At 36.0% G+C, this 17,930-nt stretch overlaps 1 long non-coding RNA gene across 19 annotated transcripts in view; it reads left to right on the forward strand.

The window, feature by feature from the left end:
• Window positions 1–17,930, forward strand: part of LOC147349191 (uncharacterized) — a 284,621-nt gene that overhangs the window by 177,789 nt on the left and 88,902 nt on the right. Inside the window, exon 6 of one of the 19 annotated variants that reach the window (XR_015149554.1) lies at window positions 193–942. The exons of 16 other annotated variants lie outside the window; for them this stretch is intronic. This is a non-coding gene — a long non-coding RNA (uncharacterized LOC147349191). Of the gene's footprint in view, window positions 1–192; window positions 943–17,930 lie in introns of those variants that run through there. 2 more of the 19 variants (XR_015149551.1, XR_015149552.1) reach the window with 2 other exon arrangements.

The raw sequence follows: 17,930 nt of genomic DNA on the forward strand, positions 1-17,930 counted from the left end.
AGATCATGTCTTTAAAAATTGAGTCTATGTTTTCCACATATAATTGGACATAGGCAGTGTTTGATGTTGGCAAAGTTAAACAATCTAATCAGTGTGGAGACTCTCATTCATCGCTGACATCCTTAGAACATCTTGTGTTTTTCTCCCCATATTTGTTTCATCACATTTTCAATATGTTGGACTCATCCTCAGGAACCAAGTCTACATTCCAAGAGGAAAGAAGGAGAAAGGGACAGCAGCAATGCACACTCTCTTCACGTCTTGTCACTTATTAGAAAATCAGGTCTCTTTGAGAAGCCCCTCTACCCACCCACAGATTTCATATTGTCTATTCATTTATGAATGAGTTTCTCTAAATATGAATGATGATAGGAAGGAATGTCACTTCCGGTACTCAATCGACACTTTCACAATCAATGCTGAAATACAGGTAAAATACGTACAAAATTTGTAGGCATGTACCATCCATATGGTAACAGCTAAAAATCCACAAAGTAACTATCAGTATGAGATGAGTTATCATGGCCATGTAAGGCAAGGAAGGAGGAGAATGAAGAAGTAGGAGATGCCCCCCATCATACACCTTAGCTTTGTGTGAAGTGTTGGAATAGCTAATCATTCCTCTAATTGTTATGGTGATAGAAAAGTCTAAACTTAGTCTCAGTTTAGTTTTCAAATGCACTCTTCTTCTAAACTAAAGACACATTTTAGATCTCAAGACTGCAAGCATCAAAATGATCTCCTAACACTCTAGGAATTGCTTGGTCTAGTCTTTGGTATACAACCCAAAGACCCATTGTCACAAGCTAACTGCAAATAGGAGGCTGATACCATTAATAAAGCATTAATTCACATACTTCTTACAACATTAATTCTAATACTTCTTATTCTCTCATTTTCCTTGTCCTCAAAATTATTTTTTTTGTTGTTGTTGTCTAGATAGGTTTTCTAGGTTGACATGCTTGCGTATCTTTTTATTTTCATTCCCTAGTTTTAATCAGCAGTATTTATGACTTCAGTATTTATAAATCAAATAGAACAAAGACATATAATGTTCCATTGCTGCAGTTTTTTAAAAAATGAAAGCTATTCTCCCCATCTGAACTAGTTATAGAAAGACAGATTCCTAAGTCCCCATTTTAGCATCATAAATTGATGGGGATATGAGTCATGGTCCATTAGGTGTGATTTATGCTTCTCATTAAATATAGCTATAGCAATATTTTTTTTTCCTGTAAAGAACAGTTAATAGTAAACAAGTTCCCTGGCAAGAAACTTAGATTCTCCATAAATAACACTTCTATGGAACTTCAGCACTTCTGCTTCTATAATGCTAATTAGTAGTAGACCTAACTGTGGTATGTGTTGAAATCTCTAACAAACAACTTGTTTAATATTCTTTGTCACAAGCTAGAGCAATGCAAAGAAGTTATAAAAAGCTGTTCAAAATCTTATTAGAATCCTGAAATCAAAAGAGCCTAAGTTTGGGGAAAACATAAACAAGTGTTTTTGAAATAAAACATTTCCTAATTTTTTCTATGAACAACATGATCTGAACATTGTAGGTATTTTTCACAAGGAAAATGTGGCCAACTTTGGAGTCATACTTACATAATGTGGTATATTATGCTGTTATTCAGAAAATATTAATCATCCTCACCCCCTTTTAGGGGAATATTTTATTTTCCCACCCTGTGAACGTGGCATTTGGCTATGTGATTCACTTTGGCTAAAACAATATTAGAGGATATGACATACAAGCAAATCCAAACAGAAGCGTTATCTGTGCTTGCATGGACTGGTTAGTGCAGGTTGCTCAGATGGTGAAGAATTTGCCTGCAAAGCAACAATTCACTCGAGTATTCTTGCCTGGAGAATCCCATAGACAGAGGAGACTGGCGGACTACAGTCCACGTGGTCACAGAGTTGGACACGACTGAGCAGCGAACATTTTGTTTCTTTCTCTTGTGCCCTTGTCCACAGCTGTGAGAATTTCATGTCCCAGACAAGGTATCTTTGAGCTTAGATCTAAGCATATTTAGAGTCAAGCTGCATTTTGGAGGTAAATCTTACTGAACCCACTACAGTCGAGCAGAGTCAAGCAGAGACACAGTTCATTCATATACCCATGGACACAAAATGAATAGTTTTGCCTTTAAGTCACTTATTTCCCATGCTATTTGCTATTAAATATTGCTACAGCCAAAAGATAAGTTATACAAATAGTTAGCAACCCAGGTTGATGAATAATGAATAGTCAAAATCACTCTTTAAAATTCTTTGGCCACTAATAAAACATACTGTAGTTACTTTTGTGTAAACATCTCTGTGATATATCCAAATATATGTATATTCCCAAATATATAATGTATACATAAACTAAAATTTTATTGTACTACATTTTAAATATCAAAATGTTCATCCTATGGAAGACTCTTAAGATAATAACCATTGAGGAATAGCATGACTTCTGTTCTCATGAGCACTCCTGGGTTTTTAATAGGATTGTCTCCCTAATTAATGGCTATTTTCCTCTTTTCCATTCTATTTCTTTTTCTTAAATATGCATTTAGAACTCTTCTATATAACTCTGCAGTCAACATAAGATCAGCATGTGTGTGTATGCTTACATTTTTGTCATGCTTTATGATTTTTAAAAATACTCAATTATGCAAACTTTTATTAATTGAAATAACTACCAACCATATATGTTTCCCTGATAGCTCAGTTGGTAAAGAATCCACCTGCAGTGCAGCCTCCTGATGCAAAGAACTGATTCATCTGAAAAGACCCTGATGCTGGGAAAAATTGAAGGCGGGAGGAGAAGGGGATGACAGAGGATGAGATGGTTGGATGGCGTCACCAACTCAATGGACATGAATTTGAGTAAACTCCAGGAGTTGGTGATGGACAGGGAGGCCTGGCATGCTGCAGTCCATGGGGTCGCAAAGAGTAGGACATGACTGAGCGACTGAACTGAACTGAACCAACCTTATAATCCAATGATAATAGTATTTTAGTTTTTGTTCCCCAAAACATTTTTATTTGGATATTTTATCAGCATGACCTGTTCTCTGATAATTGCCCCTCCCTTATCATAGAATTCAGATGGCTGGTTCCATTCATGTATTTATTCATTTAGTCATTTGACCCAAAAATGGAGCATTCTATGATCCAGGGATAGAATCACTATAGTTAAGCACTATCAGGATATTGATATTTATAGATTTTCATATCATAAGTAATATTATTAAGAAATATAGAATATCCTTCTGGATTATAATTTTGGAGTTATATCAGTTAACAAAACTATATTTGAGTGTGTACATTGTTTAGTTAAAAACAAAAAATATTAAAAGAGTAGTACATACATATTCATTCATCAAGAAGTAAATACTCTGCAAGTGGCAATGTGTGATGCAGAACTTAGAGCAAAAAAATAATATCTTCATATAACTTTTATCCAAATGATAGAACATATTATATGTTTTTTATATACACACATATATGTGCAAATAAATATGTATAAACATATATGTATACCTTGATATATATTATTAAATAATAATAAATACTATAACAAAGCAAAACCTGACAATGACTATCAGTTCAGTTCAGTCACTCAGTCAGGTCCAACTCTTTGCGACCCCATGAACCACAGCATGCCAGGCCTCCCTGTCCATCATGAACTCCTGGAGTCCACCCAAACTCATGTCCATTCAGTTGGTGATGCCATCCAACCATCTCATCCTCTCTCATCCCCTTCTCCTCCTTCCCTCAATCTTTCCCAGCATCAGGGTCTTTTTAAATGAGTCAGCTCTTCGCATCAGGTGGCCAAAGTGGACAGAGTGGCCAAGATGGACAAAGACTATAGAGGTGTTGAAAAATTTAGTGAACTTGAAAATATGTGTAAAACACAGAAAACATTAAATAATGATTAATGATGGAGGATTAAATTAAATGTTATAACAATTATTGATTGCAGCTTAGATGTAGAGAAAACCAAAAATGGAGAAAAGATAATATTTAAAGAAATAATGACTAGAACTTATGAAAGTTACAAATCCAAATAAATAATTTGTAAAAAAAAATTTCAGCAGGATAAATGAATAGAAATTCACATGCATATTATGAATGTCAAAGAAAGAAAAAGGTCTTTAAAGCAGGCTGAACAACAACAATAACAAAGAATTAGTTACCTAAAAACAATAGACAAATAGAAATAACAGAGATTTTAACAAAAAAAAAATAACTTAAATGAAGTGAAATAATATCTAGCTGACAACCTAGAATGCTGAACTCAGAAAATAAAATATTACAAATGGGAGGAAAATAAAAATAAAAGTGTGGAAGGCATATTTTTTCATGTTTAGAAGAAAATATAATATCTTAGATGCAAAATCATTAACCAAAAATATTGGATAGGAGATGTAACCTTAAAAAAATTTCCAGAGCTCAAACAGGTCATGGAGATACTATAAGTGTGAGTCAGCCAAGGTTGTGAGTGGAGATTCTTGTTGATCACCTGAGGCATTCAATAGATAGAGCACACACATATATCACAATTTAGCAGCAGAGGTAAACCATTCCTAGATTAATGTTAGGGCAGTAGATCTGGAGTAGCTTTATTATAGTGGTAATTTTCTGCCATGTGTCATGAAGCTGTGCATCCATTATTCATTAATTTGCAAATATGAAAAAGAATTCTGCAGGTTTCGAGAGCTCTTTTCCCGTGTAGCTTCCAATGTAGGGGAACGCTGTCTCACAATTTCCAGCCCCCTCAGCCAGTTTTAGCTCTGATCTGTTTCCTTATTGCAACAGCACCACCACACTGGAATCCTCCTCCTTGCACCATAGTCAGAATGTATTTGTATGGAAAAAACCAGGGCAGTCACTAAGCTCACCTCAACTGTCATCTTCCTCCCAGAGTTCACACTTATGCATGGATTGCTATTCAGTGTTAAAAAACTACTGTTTCATGTATTTCATCTAGTTTTCTCTTTGTTTTTGGTGGGAGAATAAACATAATTTCCAGAATAATGATCACCTCTGAAGGAAAAATGTAAGGTGAGTTTTGCCCAATAGATATAATAGTAATTTGATAATGGGTTTATTAATGTATTTTTATTTTCAAAACTCCTATCTCATACTCACAAATGCACACACTATCTTTTATCAATTATTACAAAAATTGCAAGAACAGAGATAGGAAAACAAGTTAGATGATAACTACAATATGGGTAAAATAGTATTAATTTGGACAGTCTCACAAAGTTGGAGGAGGTGCAGTCATAAGTTTCATGATTACTTTGAAGGCAGAGTTTCAGGATTGGCTAATGGGTTAGTCCTGGGATATGGAGAAAGAATTTAGAGAAAGAAAACTGCAAGTCTTCTACCCCTGAGAAATCATGTTAATGTTTGTGCTTTGGCAAAGATGTGAAAAACTGAGCTATGGGCTGATCTGAAAAGGAAATTTATCATTTGTAGGTTTGACATTGTGAGTTTGAGATGCCCATGAGACTTCAAATTATGGATATAGTAGAGCAACCCACTCCTATGTTCTTGCCTGGAGAATCCCAGGGACAGGGGAGCCTGGTGGGCTGCTGTCTATGGGGTTGCACAGAGTTGGACACAACTGAAGCGACTTAGCAGCAGCAGCAGAGGTATTTCAGCGGGCTTCCTTCCCCTGGAAAGGAAATTGCAACATACTCCAGTATTCTTGCCTGTAAAATTTTATGGATAGAGGAATTTGGCAGGGTATAATCCATGGGGTTGCAAAGAGTTGAACATGACTGAGCATACACACACACACAAGCACACTTTATGAGAGAGTTCAGGATAAAACATTAATTTGGATGTTATCTTTGCATATATGAGATTTAAATCTATACACTTAGGTAAGATCTAAGGAATAAGAATGATTAGAGCAGAAAATGTCTGTAGCCAGACAGAGTTTCTCATCCATACGGAGAGAGTTTCAGGAAGAAGTAAGAAAAGGAAACTGGGGAAGCACAGAGGGCATACAAAACAAAAATTAGAAGGAGTATATGAGATGTTTAAAGAGAAAAAAGAAATGAGTGTTAGATACTCGTTTTAGAAAATGCACAGTAAGGAAAGATTAGGAAACTAAACTAGTCCCCACTCTGTCAGCCAATTTTCACGCATGTGGTCCATGCTCAGTGGGGCCCAACTCTTTGCAATCCTATGCACTGTAGCCCACCAGGCTACTCTGTCCATGGGATTCTCCAGGCAAGAATATTGGAGTGGGTTGCCATGCCCTTCTCCAGGGGATCCTTCCCACTCAGGGATCAAACCCCAGTCTCCTGCATCTCTTGCATTGCAGATGGATGCTTTACTGCTGAGCTACCAGGGAAGCCCCCAGTCAATTTGGCCTGTCCAAAAAAAAAAAAAAAAAAAAAGAGAGAGAAAGAGAAAGAAAAAAGAGGAAAAAAAGCCTAAATAAGACATTTGACTAAAGTGTCAAACCTGTTTATATGTGGTGATAAGACAAAAATTTGGAAACCATGTAATTTATTATGTATATTAGAGTTTAATTTTGTAAACATAATAACTTATTGCTGATGGTGCTTAAATGTATTTATTTATCATCTGGAGCTTTGTAAAGAAGCCAATTATTCACAGAGACAGGCTCAGTGTATTATTATATAACTTTCCATTGTAATGTAACTTTGTAAAATGGAGCTGATGATTCAAGTTGCCAACTTATTCACTAGCATAAAATTTGTTTCCCTTGATAGTGCTAATAATAGCGCAACAACTCTCCTAGGGAGACAAACAGATTGTGCACAGTCCTTTACTTCTGCTGCTATTAAAGGATGCTACAAAAACAGTTATCTCCTACCTGAAATATCCTAAAGGAAAAATCATCTGGTGATAAATATTTTAATTTTTGAGTCTGAAGCAACATTCTGTTCACTTTTATCTACAGACATATATGGTTCCCTCTGTCAAGAGCCTCTTTATTTTAGGGGGAACTGTGACTAAAATTTGTTAATTTACAGTCCTTTTAATGGTCACCTTCATGCCTACTTGAAATGTTTATCACAAAGAACATGAAGAGGACATTGACCTGAACAAGTAGAAAGTTCCTTTCATTCATAATAGCCTTCAGTCACTGTGACTAAAGGTCAGCTTTACAGCATTTGTAATTAGATTTTTTTCTGTTTTAAAATATGCTTAAAGATATCATCACACAAAGAATTAAAAATCAAAAGGGAAGCATAATATATACTTATACATTTGTTAAGTGAAATGGACAATTTTTAAAGACAAAAACAAAAACAGAAATAAAAATTCAGATAGTGCCTTATGCATGACAGAAAGTGAAATCATAATCAAAACCTTTTCACAATGAAAGTTCCATATGAAATGATCTTACTGGAGGGTTTTGTAAAACATATAACAAAGAAACCATACAGATCCCACACAATAATCTTTCAAAATAAGAGGAGGTAAAATCTGTTGTATGATAGCAGCAGAAACCTAATTCCCAAACCCGAGAAAAATAAGAAAATACCATCAATTTCCTCATAATTGTAGTCACAAACATCCTTAAAATTAATATTGAGTTGAACCCAGTCATGTACAAAATAAGAATATATTGTGTAAAAGAGTAGTTTTACCATAGCTATAGTATTAACATTTGAAATTAATTCAATTAATTAATGCACCACATTATTACAGAATAAAGGAAAAATAAGTGATTATATTGACATGTAAAATAAAAATTAATAAATTTTAGCATCCATTCATAATCTAACTGGTAAAAAGTTTCTTAAAAATGTGAACAGTGTCATACACATGGGAGAAATAGGAAAGCATCTCTGGTGAAGTCAGAGAAGTCACCATGGTGCCACACCCATGGAAACTGGTGCTGGTTCATAATGTAAGTTGCTACAGAAGCAGCTCAGGGGGATATATTTTACCAGAGTCGCTGAAAGAGTTCCTGGTGAAAGATGACAGTAGATGCTGCTGGCTGCCAAGCATCAGAGGAGCCAGCAAACCATTATCCAAATTGCAGGAGGCTGGCGATAGAAAATCTTCCACATGGTAGGAGCCTTGTATTGGATTTTTAGTCTATCACATTCTAAACTTCTCCATGGTTTTCTAAAGCATCTTATGCCACACATTGTTTTGTAGCAATCCAACGTTTTGGTGTGAGTCCATGAAAGATATCATCATGCAAGAAATTAGGCAATTATAAATCCTCATGACAAACTCAATTTTTTTTTTCCACCAGCTGCAATGCCCAGTAACAAATAAGTAAAGATATGAGTGAAGTTCTTGGATAGAAACCTTAAATATGGGATACTCAACCATCCATCTATTTTTATATGGAATGACTCCAAAGACTGCTTCTGAGAGTCTCAGTATATCATATAGGCACCATATGTATAAAAATCTGCAAAATAGCTACCTGGCTTAAGACAATGGTGCAAAATACTTTTATTAGAAGACTTGCCAAAATAGAATTTTATCTGCTGTTCCTGCATTCTCTAAATCTGTCTTTACTTTTTAGTCAACTTATTATTATTACCCTAATCCCCTATTAATGTTAACAGTTCTTTCTCTTTTTTTTTAGATCAAGGCCTGCAGCCCTATGCACATTTTTTTTTTTAACTTTTAATTTTGTATTGTGGTATAGCCAATTAACAATATTGTGATAGTTTAAGGCGACAGGGAAGGGACTCAGTCATACATATACATGTATCCAGGCTGCCACATAACACCCAGCAGAGTTCAATGCAGTAGGCCCTTTTTGGTTATCCATTTTAATTATAGCAGTGTGTACATGTCCATCTCAAACTCTTTAACAATTCCTTCCTCATGAAATCCTCCCTGATAACCGTAAGTTTAGGGGATTCCCAAGTGGCGCTAGTGGTAAAGAACCTGCCTGCCAATGCAGGAGACTTCAGAGATGTCAGAAAGATCCCCTGGAGCAGGGGATGGCTGCCCATTCTATTATTCTTGCCTGGAAAATTACATGAACAGAGGAGCCTGTTGGGCTACAGTCCATGGGGTCACAAAGAGTCGGACATGACTGAGCACCTTATATTTTCACTCACTTCACTTTCAGTTGAAACAAACTACACAGTGATTTGAATAGAGGAAATTTAATACTGAACAAGAGCAAGAAGGAGAAATATTACTACATCCGTTATATGTGGAATCTAAAAAGAAATAATACAAATGAACTTACCTACAAAACAGAAAGAGACTCATAGAGAACAAACTTATGGTTGCCTGCATGCTAAGTTGCTTTGCTTCACTCATGGAATCCTCTATTCAAATCACTGTGTAGCTTGTTTCAACTGAAAATGAAGTGAGTGAAAGTGTTAGTCGCTCAGTCATGTCCAACTCTTTGCAACCCCATGGACTATAGCCCACCAGGCTCCTCTGTCCATGGAATTCTCCAGGCAAGAATACTGGAGTGAATTGTCATTTCCTTCTCCAGGGGATCTTCCCGACCCAGGGATCAAACCAGGTCTCCTGCATTGCAGGAAGATTCTTTACCATCTGATCCACCAGGGAATTCAACTGGACCATAACTAGTAAACTGCCTGAATGCCTTGTACCCTATAGAAACTCAGCTAACATTAATTGAACAAGCAAATGGATGAAAGCAGAATGTTTACTAATTTTCAAAACCACCAGTGGAGGGACTAGGGGAAAACAACAAAGACCTCTTGGGCGTAATTAGAGATGGCTCATAAACAGCTTGGCCAGTGTGGCATGTTGCACAAATTTCATAGCTATTTCTGAACAGAATCAGGGAAAGCAGAGACTGATAACATCATTGCTCCTTAATGCTTCTTTTTAGCCAGACTTGGCAATAATCTCAGTCCATTTGTGAGCAGAACTGCTACCAGTTGAAAAGCTGGCATGAAAAGTTATACCTTGGGAAGGGTCATCTGTAGTTCTGAAATAAAACCATTATTACAATGCAGTCACTGAAACTGACCTGGCAGGGGGAAATGCTTATTTGCCTATACCCAACAAATTATGTTTGAATAAGTTGTTATTTATTTTTCCACTTCTGTGCAATCTGAACTACAATCTCAACTGCTGTAGATAATTTTGAAGCATCCAGTTAGTTGGCTTTAACTACAAATGAGTTATCTGGGGATCTAGAGGCCCCCTGATATTTCCAGATGTATTGAGGCTGTTGTATGCTCATTGGCCCCAGGCTTATCTCGAGAGAGAGAGAGAGAGAGATCTCTAATTCTTGCAGTGCCAGTGCTTTGCCCTTAGTTGTCATTTTGCAGCAACATGCATATTGAAAGCTCTGTCTGTAGCTCTACTAAACATTGGTTGATCAAGTTATATCTCCTAGTTTGTTTCTAAATATTTAGGGGTGAAATTTCTCAGGGTCAAGCACCAAGAAACAAGAAGAAAATATAAGAGACCAATGTGCTGTATATTTTTAAGAAAGTAGATGAAGTTTCTCAACGTATTACAGAATAATAAATGATAATAATAGTTAAAATTATATGATTATCATAGAACAAATCAAAAAGTATAGCAAAGGAGTATTTAAAGTTGGCTAGGCCTAAACTTTGAAACTCCTGATTATTTTTGTCTTTTCCTTTACTTTTACAGGTTTCTGTTAGGTTTCTGTTATAAGGACTGCTGTTTTCCATTGCCTTGGGACATTACTAATAGTTCAGTATAAGATACAATATCTGACAGTTAACCATTCCTAAGAAAGAGTCTGAAAGGAACAAATAAAGGCTTTAAGGATGTATAAAAAAGAGAGATCAGAGAATAGAAAGGTGAGGCTATAGAGGAAAAGAAAATGACTGGATGTATCTGTCAACCCAAGCTCCTAATTTATCCCTGTCCCCTCTCTCCCCTTTGGGACCCATAAGTTTGGTTTTTATGTCTGTGAGTCTGTTTCTGTTTTGTAAATAAGTTAATGTATATCAATTGTTTTTAGATTTTCACATATATGATATATTTTTCTTTCTATGTCCTACTTAGTATGATAGTCTCTAGGTCCATCCATATAGCTGCAAATGGCATTATTTCATTCTTTTTATAGCTCAAGGAATTATATTCAATACCTTGTTATAAGCTATAATGGAAAATAATCTGAAAAATTATACACACACACACATATCTGAATCACTTTGCTGTACATCAGAAACTTAACACATCCTTGTAAACCAACTATACTTTAAAAAAAAAAAAAACGATTTCCAGTTTTTTAGGGAATCTCTACACTGTTCTCCATAGTGGCTGTACTAGTTTGCATTCCCACCAACAGTGTAAGAGGGTTCCCTTTTCTCCACACCCTCTCCAGCATTTATTGCTTGTAGACTTTTGGATCACAGCCATTCTGACTGGCATGAAATGGTACCTCATTGTGGTTTTGATTTGCATTTATCTGATAATTAATGATGTTGAGCATCTTTTCATATGTTTGTTAGCCATCTGTATGTCTTTTTTGGAGAAATGTCTGTTTAGTTCTTTGGCACACTTTTTGTTTGGGTCATTTATTTTTCTGGAATTCAGCTACAGGAGTTGCTTATATATTTTTGAAATTAATTCTTTGTCCATTGCTTCATTTGCTATTATTTTCTCCCATTCTGAAGGCTGTCTTTTCACATTGCTTATAGTTTCCTTTGTTGTGCAGAAGGTTTTAATTTTAATTAGGTCCCATTTGTTTATTTTTGCTTTTATTTCCAATATTCTGGGAGGTGGGTCATAGAGGATACTGCTGTGGTTTATATCAGAGAGTGTTTTGCGTATGTTTTCCTCTAGGAGTTTTATAGTTTCTGGTTTTATGTTTAGATTTTTAATCCATTTTGAATTTATTTTCATATATGGTGTTAGTGATCTAGTTTCATTCTTTTACAAGTGGTTGACCAGTTTTCCCAGCACCACTTGTTAAAGAGATTGTCTTTTCTCCATTGTATATTCTTGCCTCCTTTGTCAAAGATAAGGTGTCCATATGACCCAGCAATCCCACTGCTGGGCATACACACCAAGGAAACCAGAATTGAAAGAGACACGTGTACCCCAATGTTCATCGCAGGACTGTTTATAATAGCCAGGACATGGAAGCAACCTAGATGTCCATCAGCAGATGAATGGATAAGAAAGCTGTGGTACATATACACAATAGAATATTACTCAGCCCTTAAAAAGAATACATTTGAATCAGTTCTAATGAGGTGGATGAAACTGGAGCCTATTATACAGCGTGAAGTAAGCCAGAAAGAAAAACACCAATACAGTATACTAACGCATATGTATGGTATTTAGAAAGGTGGTAACAATAACCCTGTAAGTGAGACAACAGAGAGACACAGATGTATAGAAGAGTCTTTTGGACTCTGTGGGAGGGGGTGAGGGCAGGATGATATGGGAGAATGGCACTGAAACATATAAATTTATCACATTTGAAACGAATTGCCAGTCCAGGTTCGATGGATGATACAGGGCGCTCGGGGCTGGTACACACTGATGACCCAGAGGGATGGGATGGGAAGGGAGGTGGGAGGGGGGTTCAGGATAGGGACCACATGTACACCCATGGCAGATTCAAGTCAATGTATGGCAAAACCAATACAATATTATAAAGCAAAATAAATAAATAAAACTGAGATTTAAAAAAAGAAAATAATAATAATTTTAAAAATGAAAGATAATCACTATGTGTTTCTAATTGAGAGTTGACATCAAACTGACACCATGAGGTATGCACTGACAAAAATTGCCTACAATCTATGCATGCTTGTCTTCCTTTTTAAAGATACATATCTTAGACCCATAGAGAGTCACGTGATATGTTCTTAAAGATTCTGTAGTAAATTCTTCATTGTTACATGTTGATTCATTGGCTCCTCATTCCCATTAAGGTGGAGTATCTGAAATATTTTTCCTCAACAAGGAAAAACCTTTTCCCCAACTCAACCAGAATTTATATAAATTCAGAGCAGAGGGCGTTTATCATTAAATGTATATTTTCCATTAATTTAGGAGAACACCCAGCTTCCAACACAAGTATCCTTTGAAGGGTTAAAGGGCATCATTTTGATCTTTCCTTTTGCATCTACGTTATAGAAATGATGAAAAGAAAGAGTTATTAGGAAAAGTGATATTACTCAAGATGGCACAAATGTTTATCTATTGTATTTAACATATAGATGTGATTTACAGAGGTATGACATAAGGAGCCTGTTAAAATTCTAGTATCTTCTTAATTATTTCAACTGTGATCATTAGGTTTCTATTTTCTGAGCAATAAGAATATATCAGAAAGATTCCATAGGTTATTGGTTACTCTTATATTAAATGTTAACAGTAATGTTTAGAAAGCCAATCTTACTGCTGATTAAATGCTATGTAATCCTTCAGGCACATCCAGGGTTGTTTTTTATAGTAGTTGGAGTGGAATTTCATATAGTAGCTGGAGTGGCATTGGCCACTCCTATTTCTCCTCCTACCCTAGCACCCTGCCCAGGAAGAAGAAGGGTATCATGGTCTGATTCTTACATAGTCATCCTCTCTTTTTTTGAAATTTCTTACTATTCTGAGCTTGACAGATGGACACTTAGGAAGAACAATAGAGCAGGCAGGTAACTTCATTCATTCTGTTTATCTTTGCTTTGGTGAATTTGGCAAGCTTTGTTTATGTCTCCTCCTAGTGGCCTCAGACCACAACGTTCATAAATTTCTGGGAGATATGTCAGCTTTATCCTAGTTCCTGCTTTCTGTGAGGAACCCTCTAACAAAGGATCAAACTTTGTCTCAACATCACTCCAACAATGGTCCATTGTAAACTATCTTTGGGTATCATGCCACTTTTCCTGGTACAGCTGACCCTTAATCCTATGTCCATCTCTAATTTTCATGTTCAAACATGGAGCCAAAGGAACCACTGAGTGCTTCTCATTACTTTATTCCTGGTAGAAAAAATTCTTAAGAATAAGAATCTTACCATGGAGTCTTACTGTTCCTCTGCTTAAGCTTCTGTCAAGCCACACTTTCTTAAAAAGAATCACTAAACACCAAATCCAGTACATGTGTCAAGTTATGCAAAGAGCTTATTTTGTTATTATAATAACACAAGGGAGATCATGACATTCAATGGCCCAGTAAGCTTCTAGTAGGAAAATGAGACACCAGTCTCCTACCTTGCAAGAAGGTCCAGTGTCTGTGTCTTTAAATGTGAATCCCTACCTGTAAATTCTTATCACTCTGCTTTGAGAGGAAAGAATGCTACTTTTGTTCCAAATTGGCAAGGAGAGTAAAATTATTTTATTTATAAAATCAATTTACTCACCAGTAGCAACCCAGATTTTCCCTCTTTCCTCCTTGTCTTTATTTTATTTTGATCAGACATCCTAGTGAGGCGTGGAATGGAGTTTAGGAGCATGGCAGTAGGAAAAAGGGCATTCACGGAGAAAGAGGTTTTTGGTCTGGTATATAAGCCCTGGAAAGTGGTGTCTGACTTTATTTATGAATTAACTTTTTAAAAGTATGGAGCATCTTGTTGTTGCTCAGTTGCTCAGTCATGTCCAACTCTTTGTGACCCCGTGGACTGAAGCATACCAGGCTTCACTGTCCTTTTCTATCTCCCTGAGTTTGCTCAAACTCATGGCCATTGAGTTGATGGTGCCTTCCAGTCATCTCACCTCTGTCACCCCCTTCTCCTCCTGCCCTGTCTTTCCTGGCATCAGGGTCTAGAATGCACTGTTTATTACTGTGGTTTCCAGCACTGTTTTGCAGGGCATCAATAAAGTTCTCCACTCAATATCTTGTTGCAAACATATCACTTCAATGCATGCTAAGTTAAGTGTTTTCTGGTGATTTCTGCTGTCAATGCTCCCTGCATTGCCTTTCCTATTTTGATGAGTAGCAGCTTCACTTTACAGTTTTTTGTTTTTTTTTTTTTTCCAGTCAGCTTAGAATTATTATTGCTACTCCCAATTTTTTTTATACTTCACATCAAAATTAATGAGCAAATATTTAAAGCTGTGCCTTCAAAATATCCAGAGGTTGAATATTTCTGATATGGAACACCTTTGCTCTACTGGTTTAGGCGATCTTTAACTGTCTTCTGAACTATTTCTATAGCTTCCTAACCAGCCTGGTTACTGATGCTTTAGCTTTCCATCCTTCACTCAGTTCTCAACAAAGCAGACAGTGCAATTATTTTAAAATATAAATCTCATATTTCATTCCACAAATACTTTAAAAAATCCCCCAGTGATATCCTATATAATTTAGAGTGAATCTAAGGCCTTTAGATGTGTCTCCCTGCTCTACTTACCTCTTGGCTGTCACTTAAATATGGTTGGCACATTCTAGCTTCAGAATTTTTGTTCCTACCATTCTTCTGGCTGGAAATTCTGTCCCCACAGGTATATACATGGCTCATTTCCTCAACAGCTTGCAATATTATCATTATTATGCAGCCATTTCTGACTTCCTTATTTAAATGTTTAATTCTATCTTCTCATCCTCATTTCTATGCCTTATCACTAATTTATTTTTCCTCTATAGAATTGATTATCTCAAGGCTCTCTACTTAGCAAAAGGAATGTTCTCTATTAATGCTTGCTTAATAAACAATCATCAAATTTCAGTGGCAACTAACACTTAGATTTTCTTTTTCATGTATCTGTGGGTCAGCTACAAGTTAGCTCTGGCCTCCTTTTGGTTGCAACTTGTGGTCTGGTCTACTCTGACTTTTAATTTTGAGGCTTATGTTGAAGAGGCAATGGCTACCTGAAGGGAACTCTTCTCCACAGTGAAAGTCCCAAAAGAGAGTGTACTGACTGCTCACACACACATTTGGAGAATCTATTCCCATCATGCCTACTAACATCACATTGCTCAGAATAACTCATATGATTAAATCCGAAGTCAAGAAATGGACAGGTACACACTCTGCCCATGGAGACAGGAGGGTGAGATTTTTTAAATTAAGTATTGAATGTTATCACACATGTGGAAATAGAATTTAACCAGCTGTAGTAGACAAAAAGACTTAGACTGGAAAATTATAGAAGCATTCTAATTTCTAATATATATATATATATATATATATATATATATATCAAACTGTTTTCCATTAAATTAGAAAAATATAAGGATTTTCAAGTAGAAAATGAGATTCCACTTTGATGTTGGCCTTCGCATTCAGTGTTGAGTAATACATGTGTTTCATATAAGTGAAAGGGAAGGCAAAGGGAAGTCTTCAGCAAGAAAGCTAGTTCAGCGAAGATTTAGGGGAAGGAAAAAAATGAAAGGTTTCCAAGTAGTGTCTAAATTCTCCTTTGCTCTCACTTCCCAAAACAATTCAGTCGAAGACCATTTAGTGAGACGGTGGCACACACCTTTCCGAAGTCTCAATAGGGGAAAAAGACAGGATGTATGTTAAGAGTACTTTCGTGAATATTCCACCCTCGGTTTTTCTAGTTTCTGCACTGCCTCTTCCTTCTTGTCCCTATTATTTGCCTTACTTCAATACATTTTCTGATAAATTCTATTTGTTGCACTTTTTATTTAATTCATTTTATGATTCATAGCTCTCCTTTAACTTCCTTTGGAATATAAGAAAATTGACTCTTTTGGTTGTGTTTAGCTAGTCTGTATGAGAGCCTAGGTGAACCAGTCAGCTGTAGGGATTCTGAACTCTCCCCTGCTTCTCTTGTTCCTACCATGAGTCACCCACACACGTGTCATTGTTTTTATTTTATTTTTTATCTTTACAATATTGTATTGGTTTTACAATGACATGGCTACATGTCTCCTGAATGTATGGTTTTAAACTTTTCCTTTATCTTTTAGTTTTTGTGGTTTATGCCCTAAATATACTTTAACCACTAAATTAAAGATCCACTAATAAATGTATGAACATAACAAAATAGTTACCTTTGCTCATAGATCATACAAAAAAGTCAGGTTTACATTATTTAGTTATTTGACAGATAATGAAGCTCACTCATATTCTAATTTTAAGGGGTGATTAATGAAGAATATTGAAGAGGATTTAGGAGATATTATTTCAAGTAAATCTCTGTCTCCAAAGTATAAATTTCTTAGGGGAATGACACATTTTACAACTTCTCCTCCAATTTTGTAAATTTTATAATCAGGATCAAAGAGAATAAGTTACCTTGCCCTAGAGCCTTGACTCCCAGACTTTCTGCTAAACTAGTTATGTCATTAAATACTTATTTTCTCATAAAACTCATAACACCTGATATTTAGCGTGTAAGAAACAGTAATTTGATTTTTATTGTCCCTTCTTAAATTACATGATTCTATGAACTTAATTTGTTTATTTAATCCTCTCCTAGAACTGGACTGGATATATCTGCATTTGGCATATGCTTTAATCCCTTTCCTCTCAGATGGAGAATTAGGAAACTCTTTTCCTCTTATACGGAAAATAGATGCACTGAAAATAGCCCAGATTCCATTCCAGGACAGTTGCTATTGCTCCACGGCCAGTTTCCCTGGTTACTATTTATGGAGATTTGCTGTACTTGACATAGAGTGTAATATGTAAGTGCATCACTGCCTATAGCTTTATGTAAAAGAATTCTTATTGATTTTTCTATGTGATGTGGTACCACATTTGTGTCAACCTTCTTCAGTTGCTTTGTTTATTTCCTTTCTTCTTTGTCACTTTCCCCAAGTCGGAAAAGCATTTCTCATCTAGGTTGGAAAACCTCTGCAATTGCGTTTCTAACCCCTATCACTTGCCTTTACTTCTATTATAACATTCTTCCATTTGCCTTGCCACGCATCCTTCACAGCATTCTGGGTGTAGTGACTCTTAGAAGAACCATTGAATAAATACATGTCTCCGAAGTTTCTTATCTTAATAGGTAGAAGTGAAGCAAGTATCAATCTCAACTCTCCCACACATTTAGCATCCATTTTGTATT

Source organism: Bos grunniens, chromosome 21 (genome assembly GCF_055505025.1).
Source record: "Bos grunniens cultivar Pamir isolate PY7600 chromosome 21, Bosgru_T2T1.0, whole genome shotgun sequence".
In the NCBI taxonomy this organism is placed as follows: domain Eukaryota; kingdom Metazoa; phylum Chordata; class Mammalia; order Artiodactyla; family Bovidae; genus Bos; species Bos grunniens.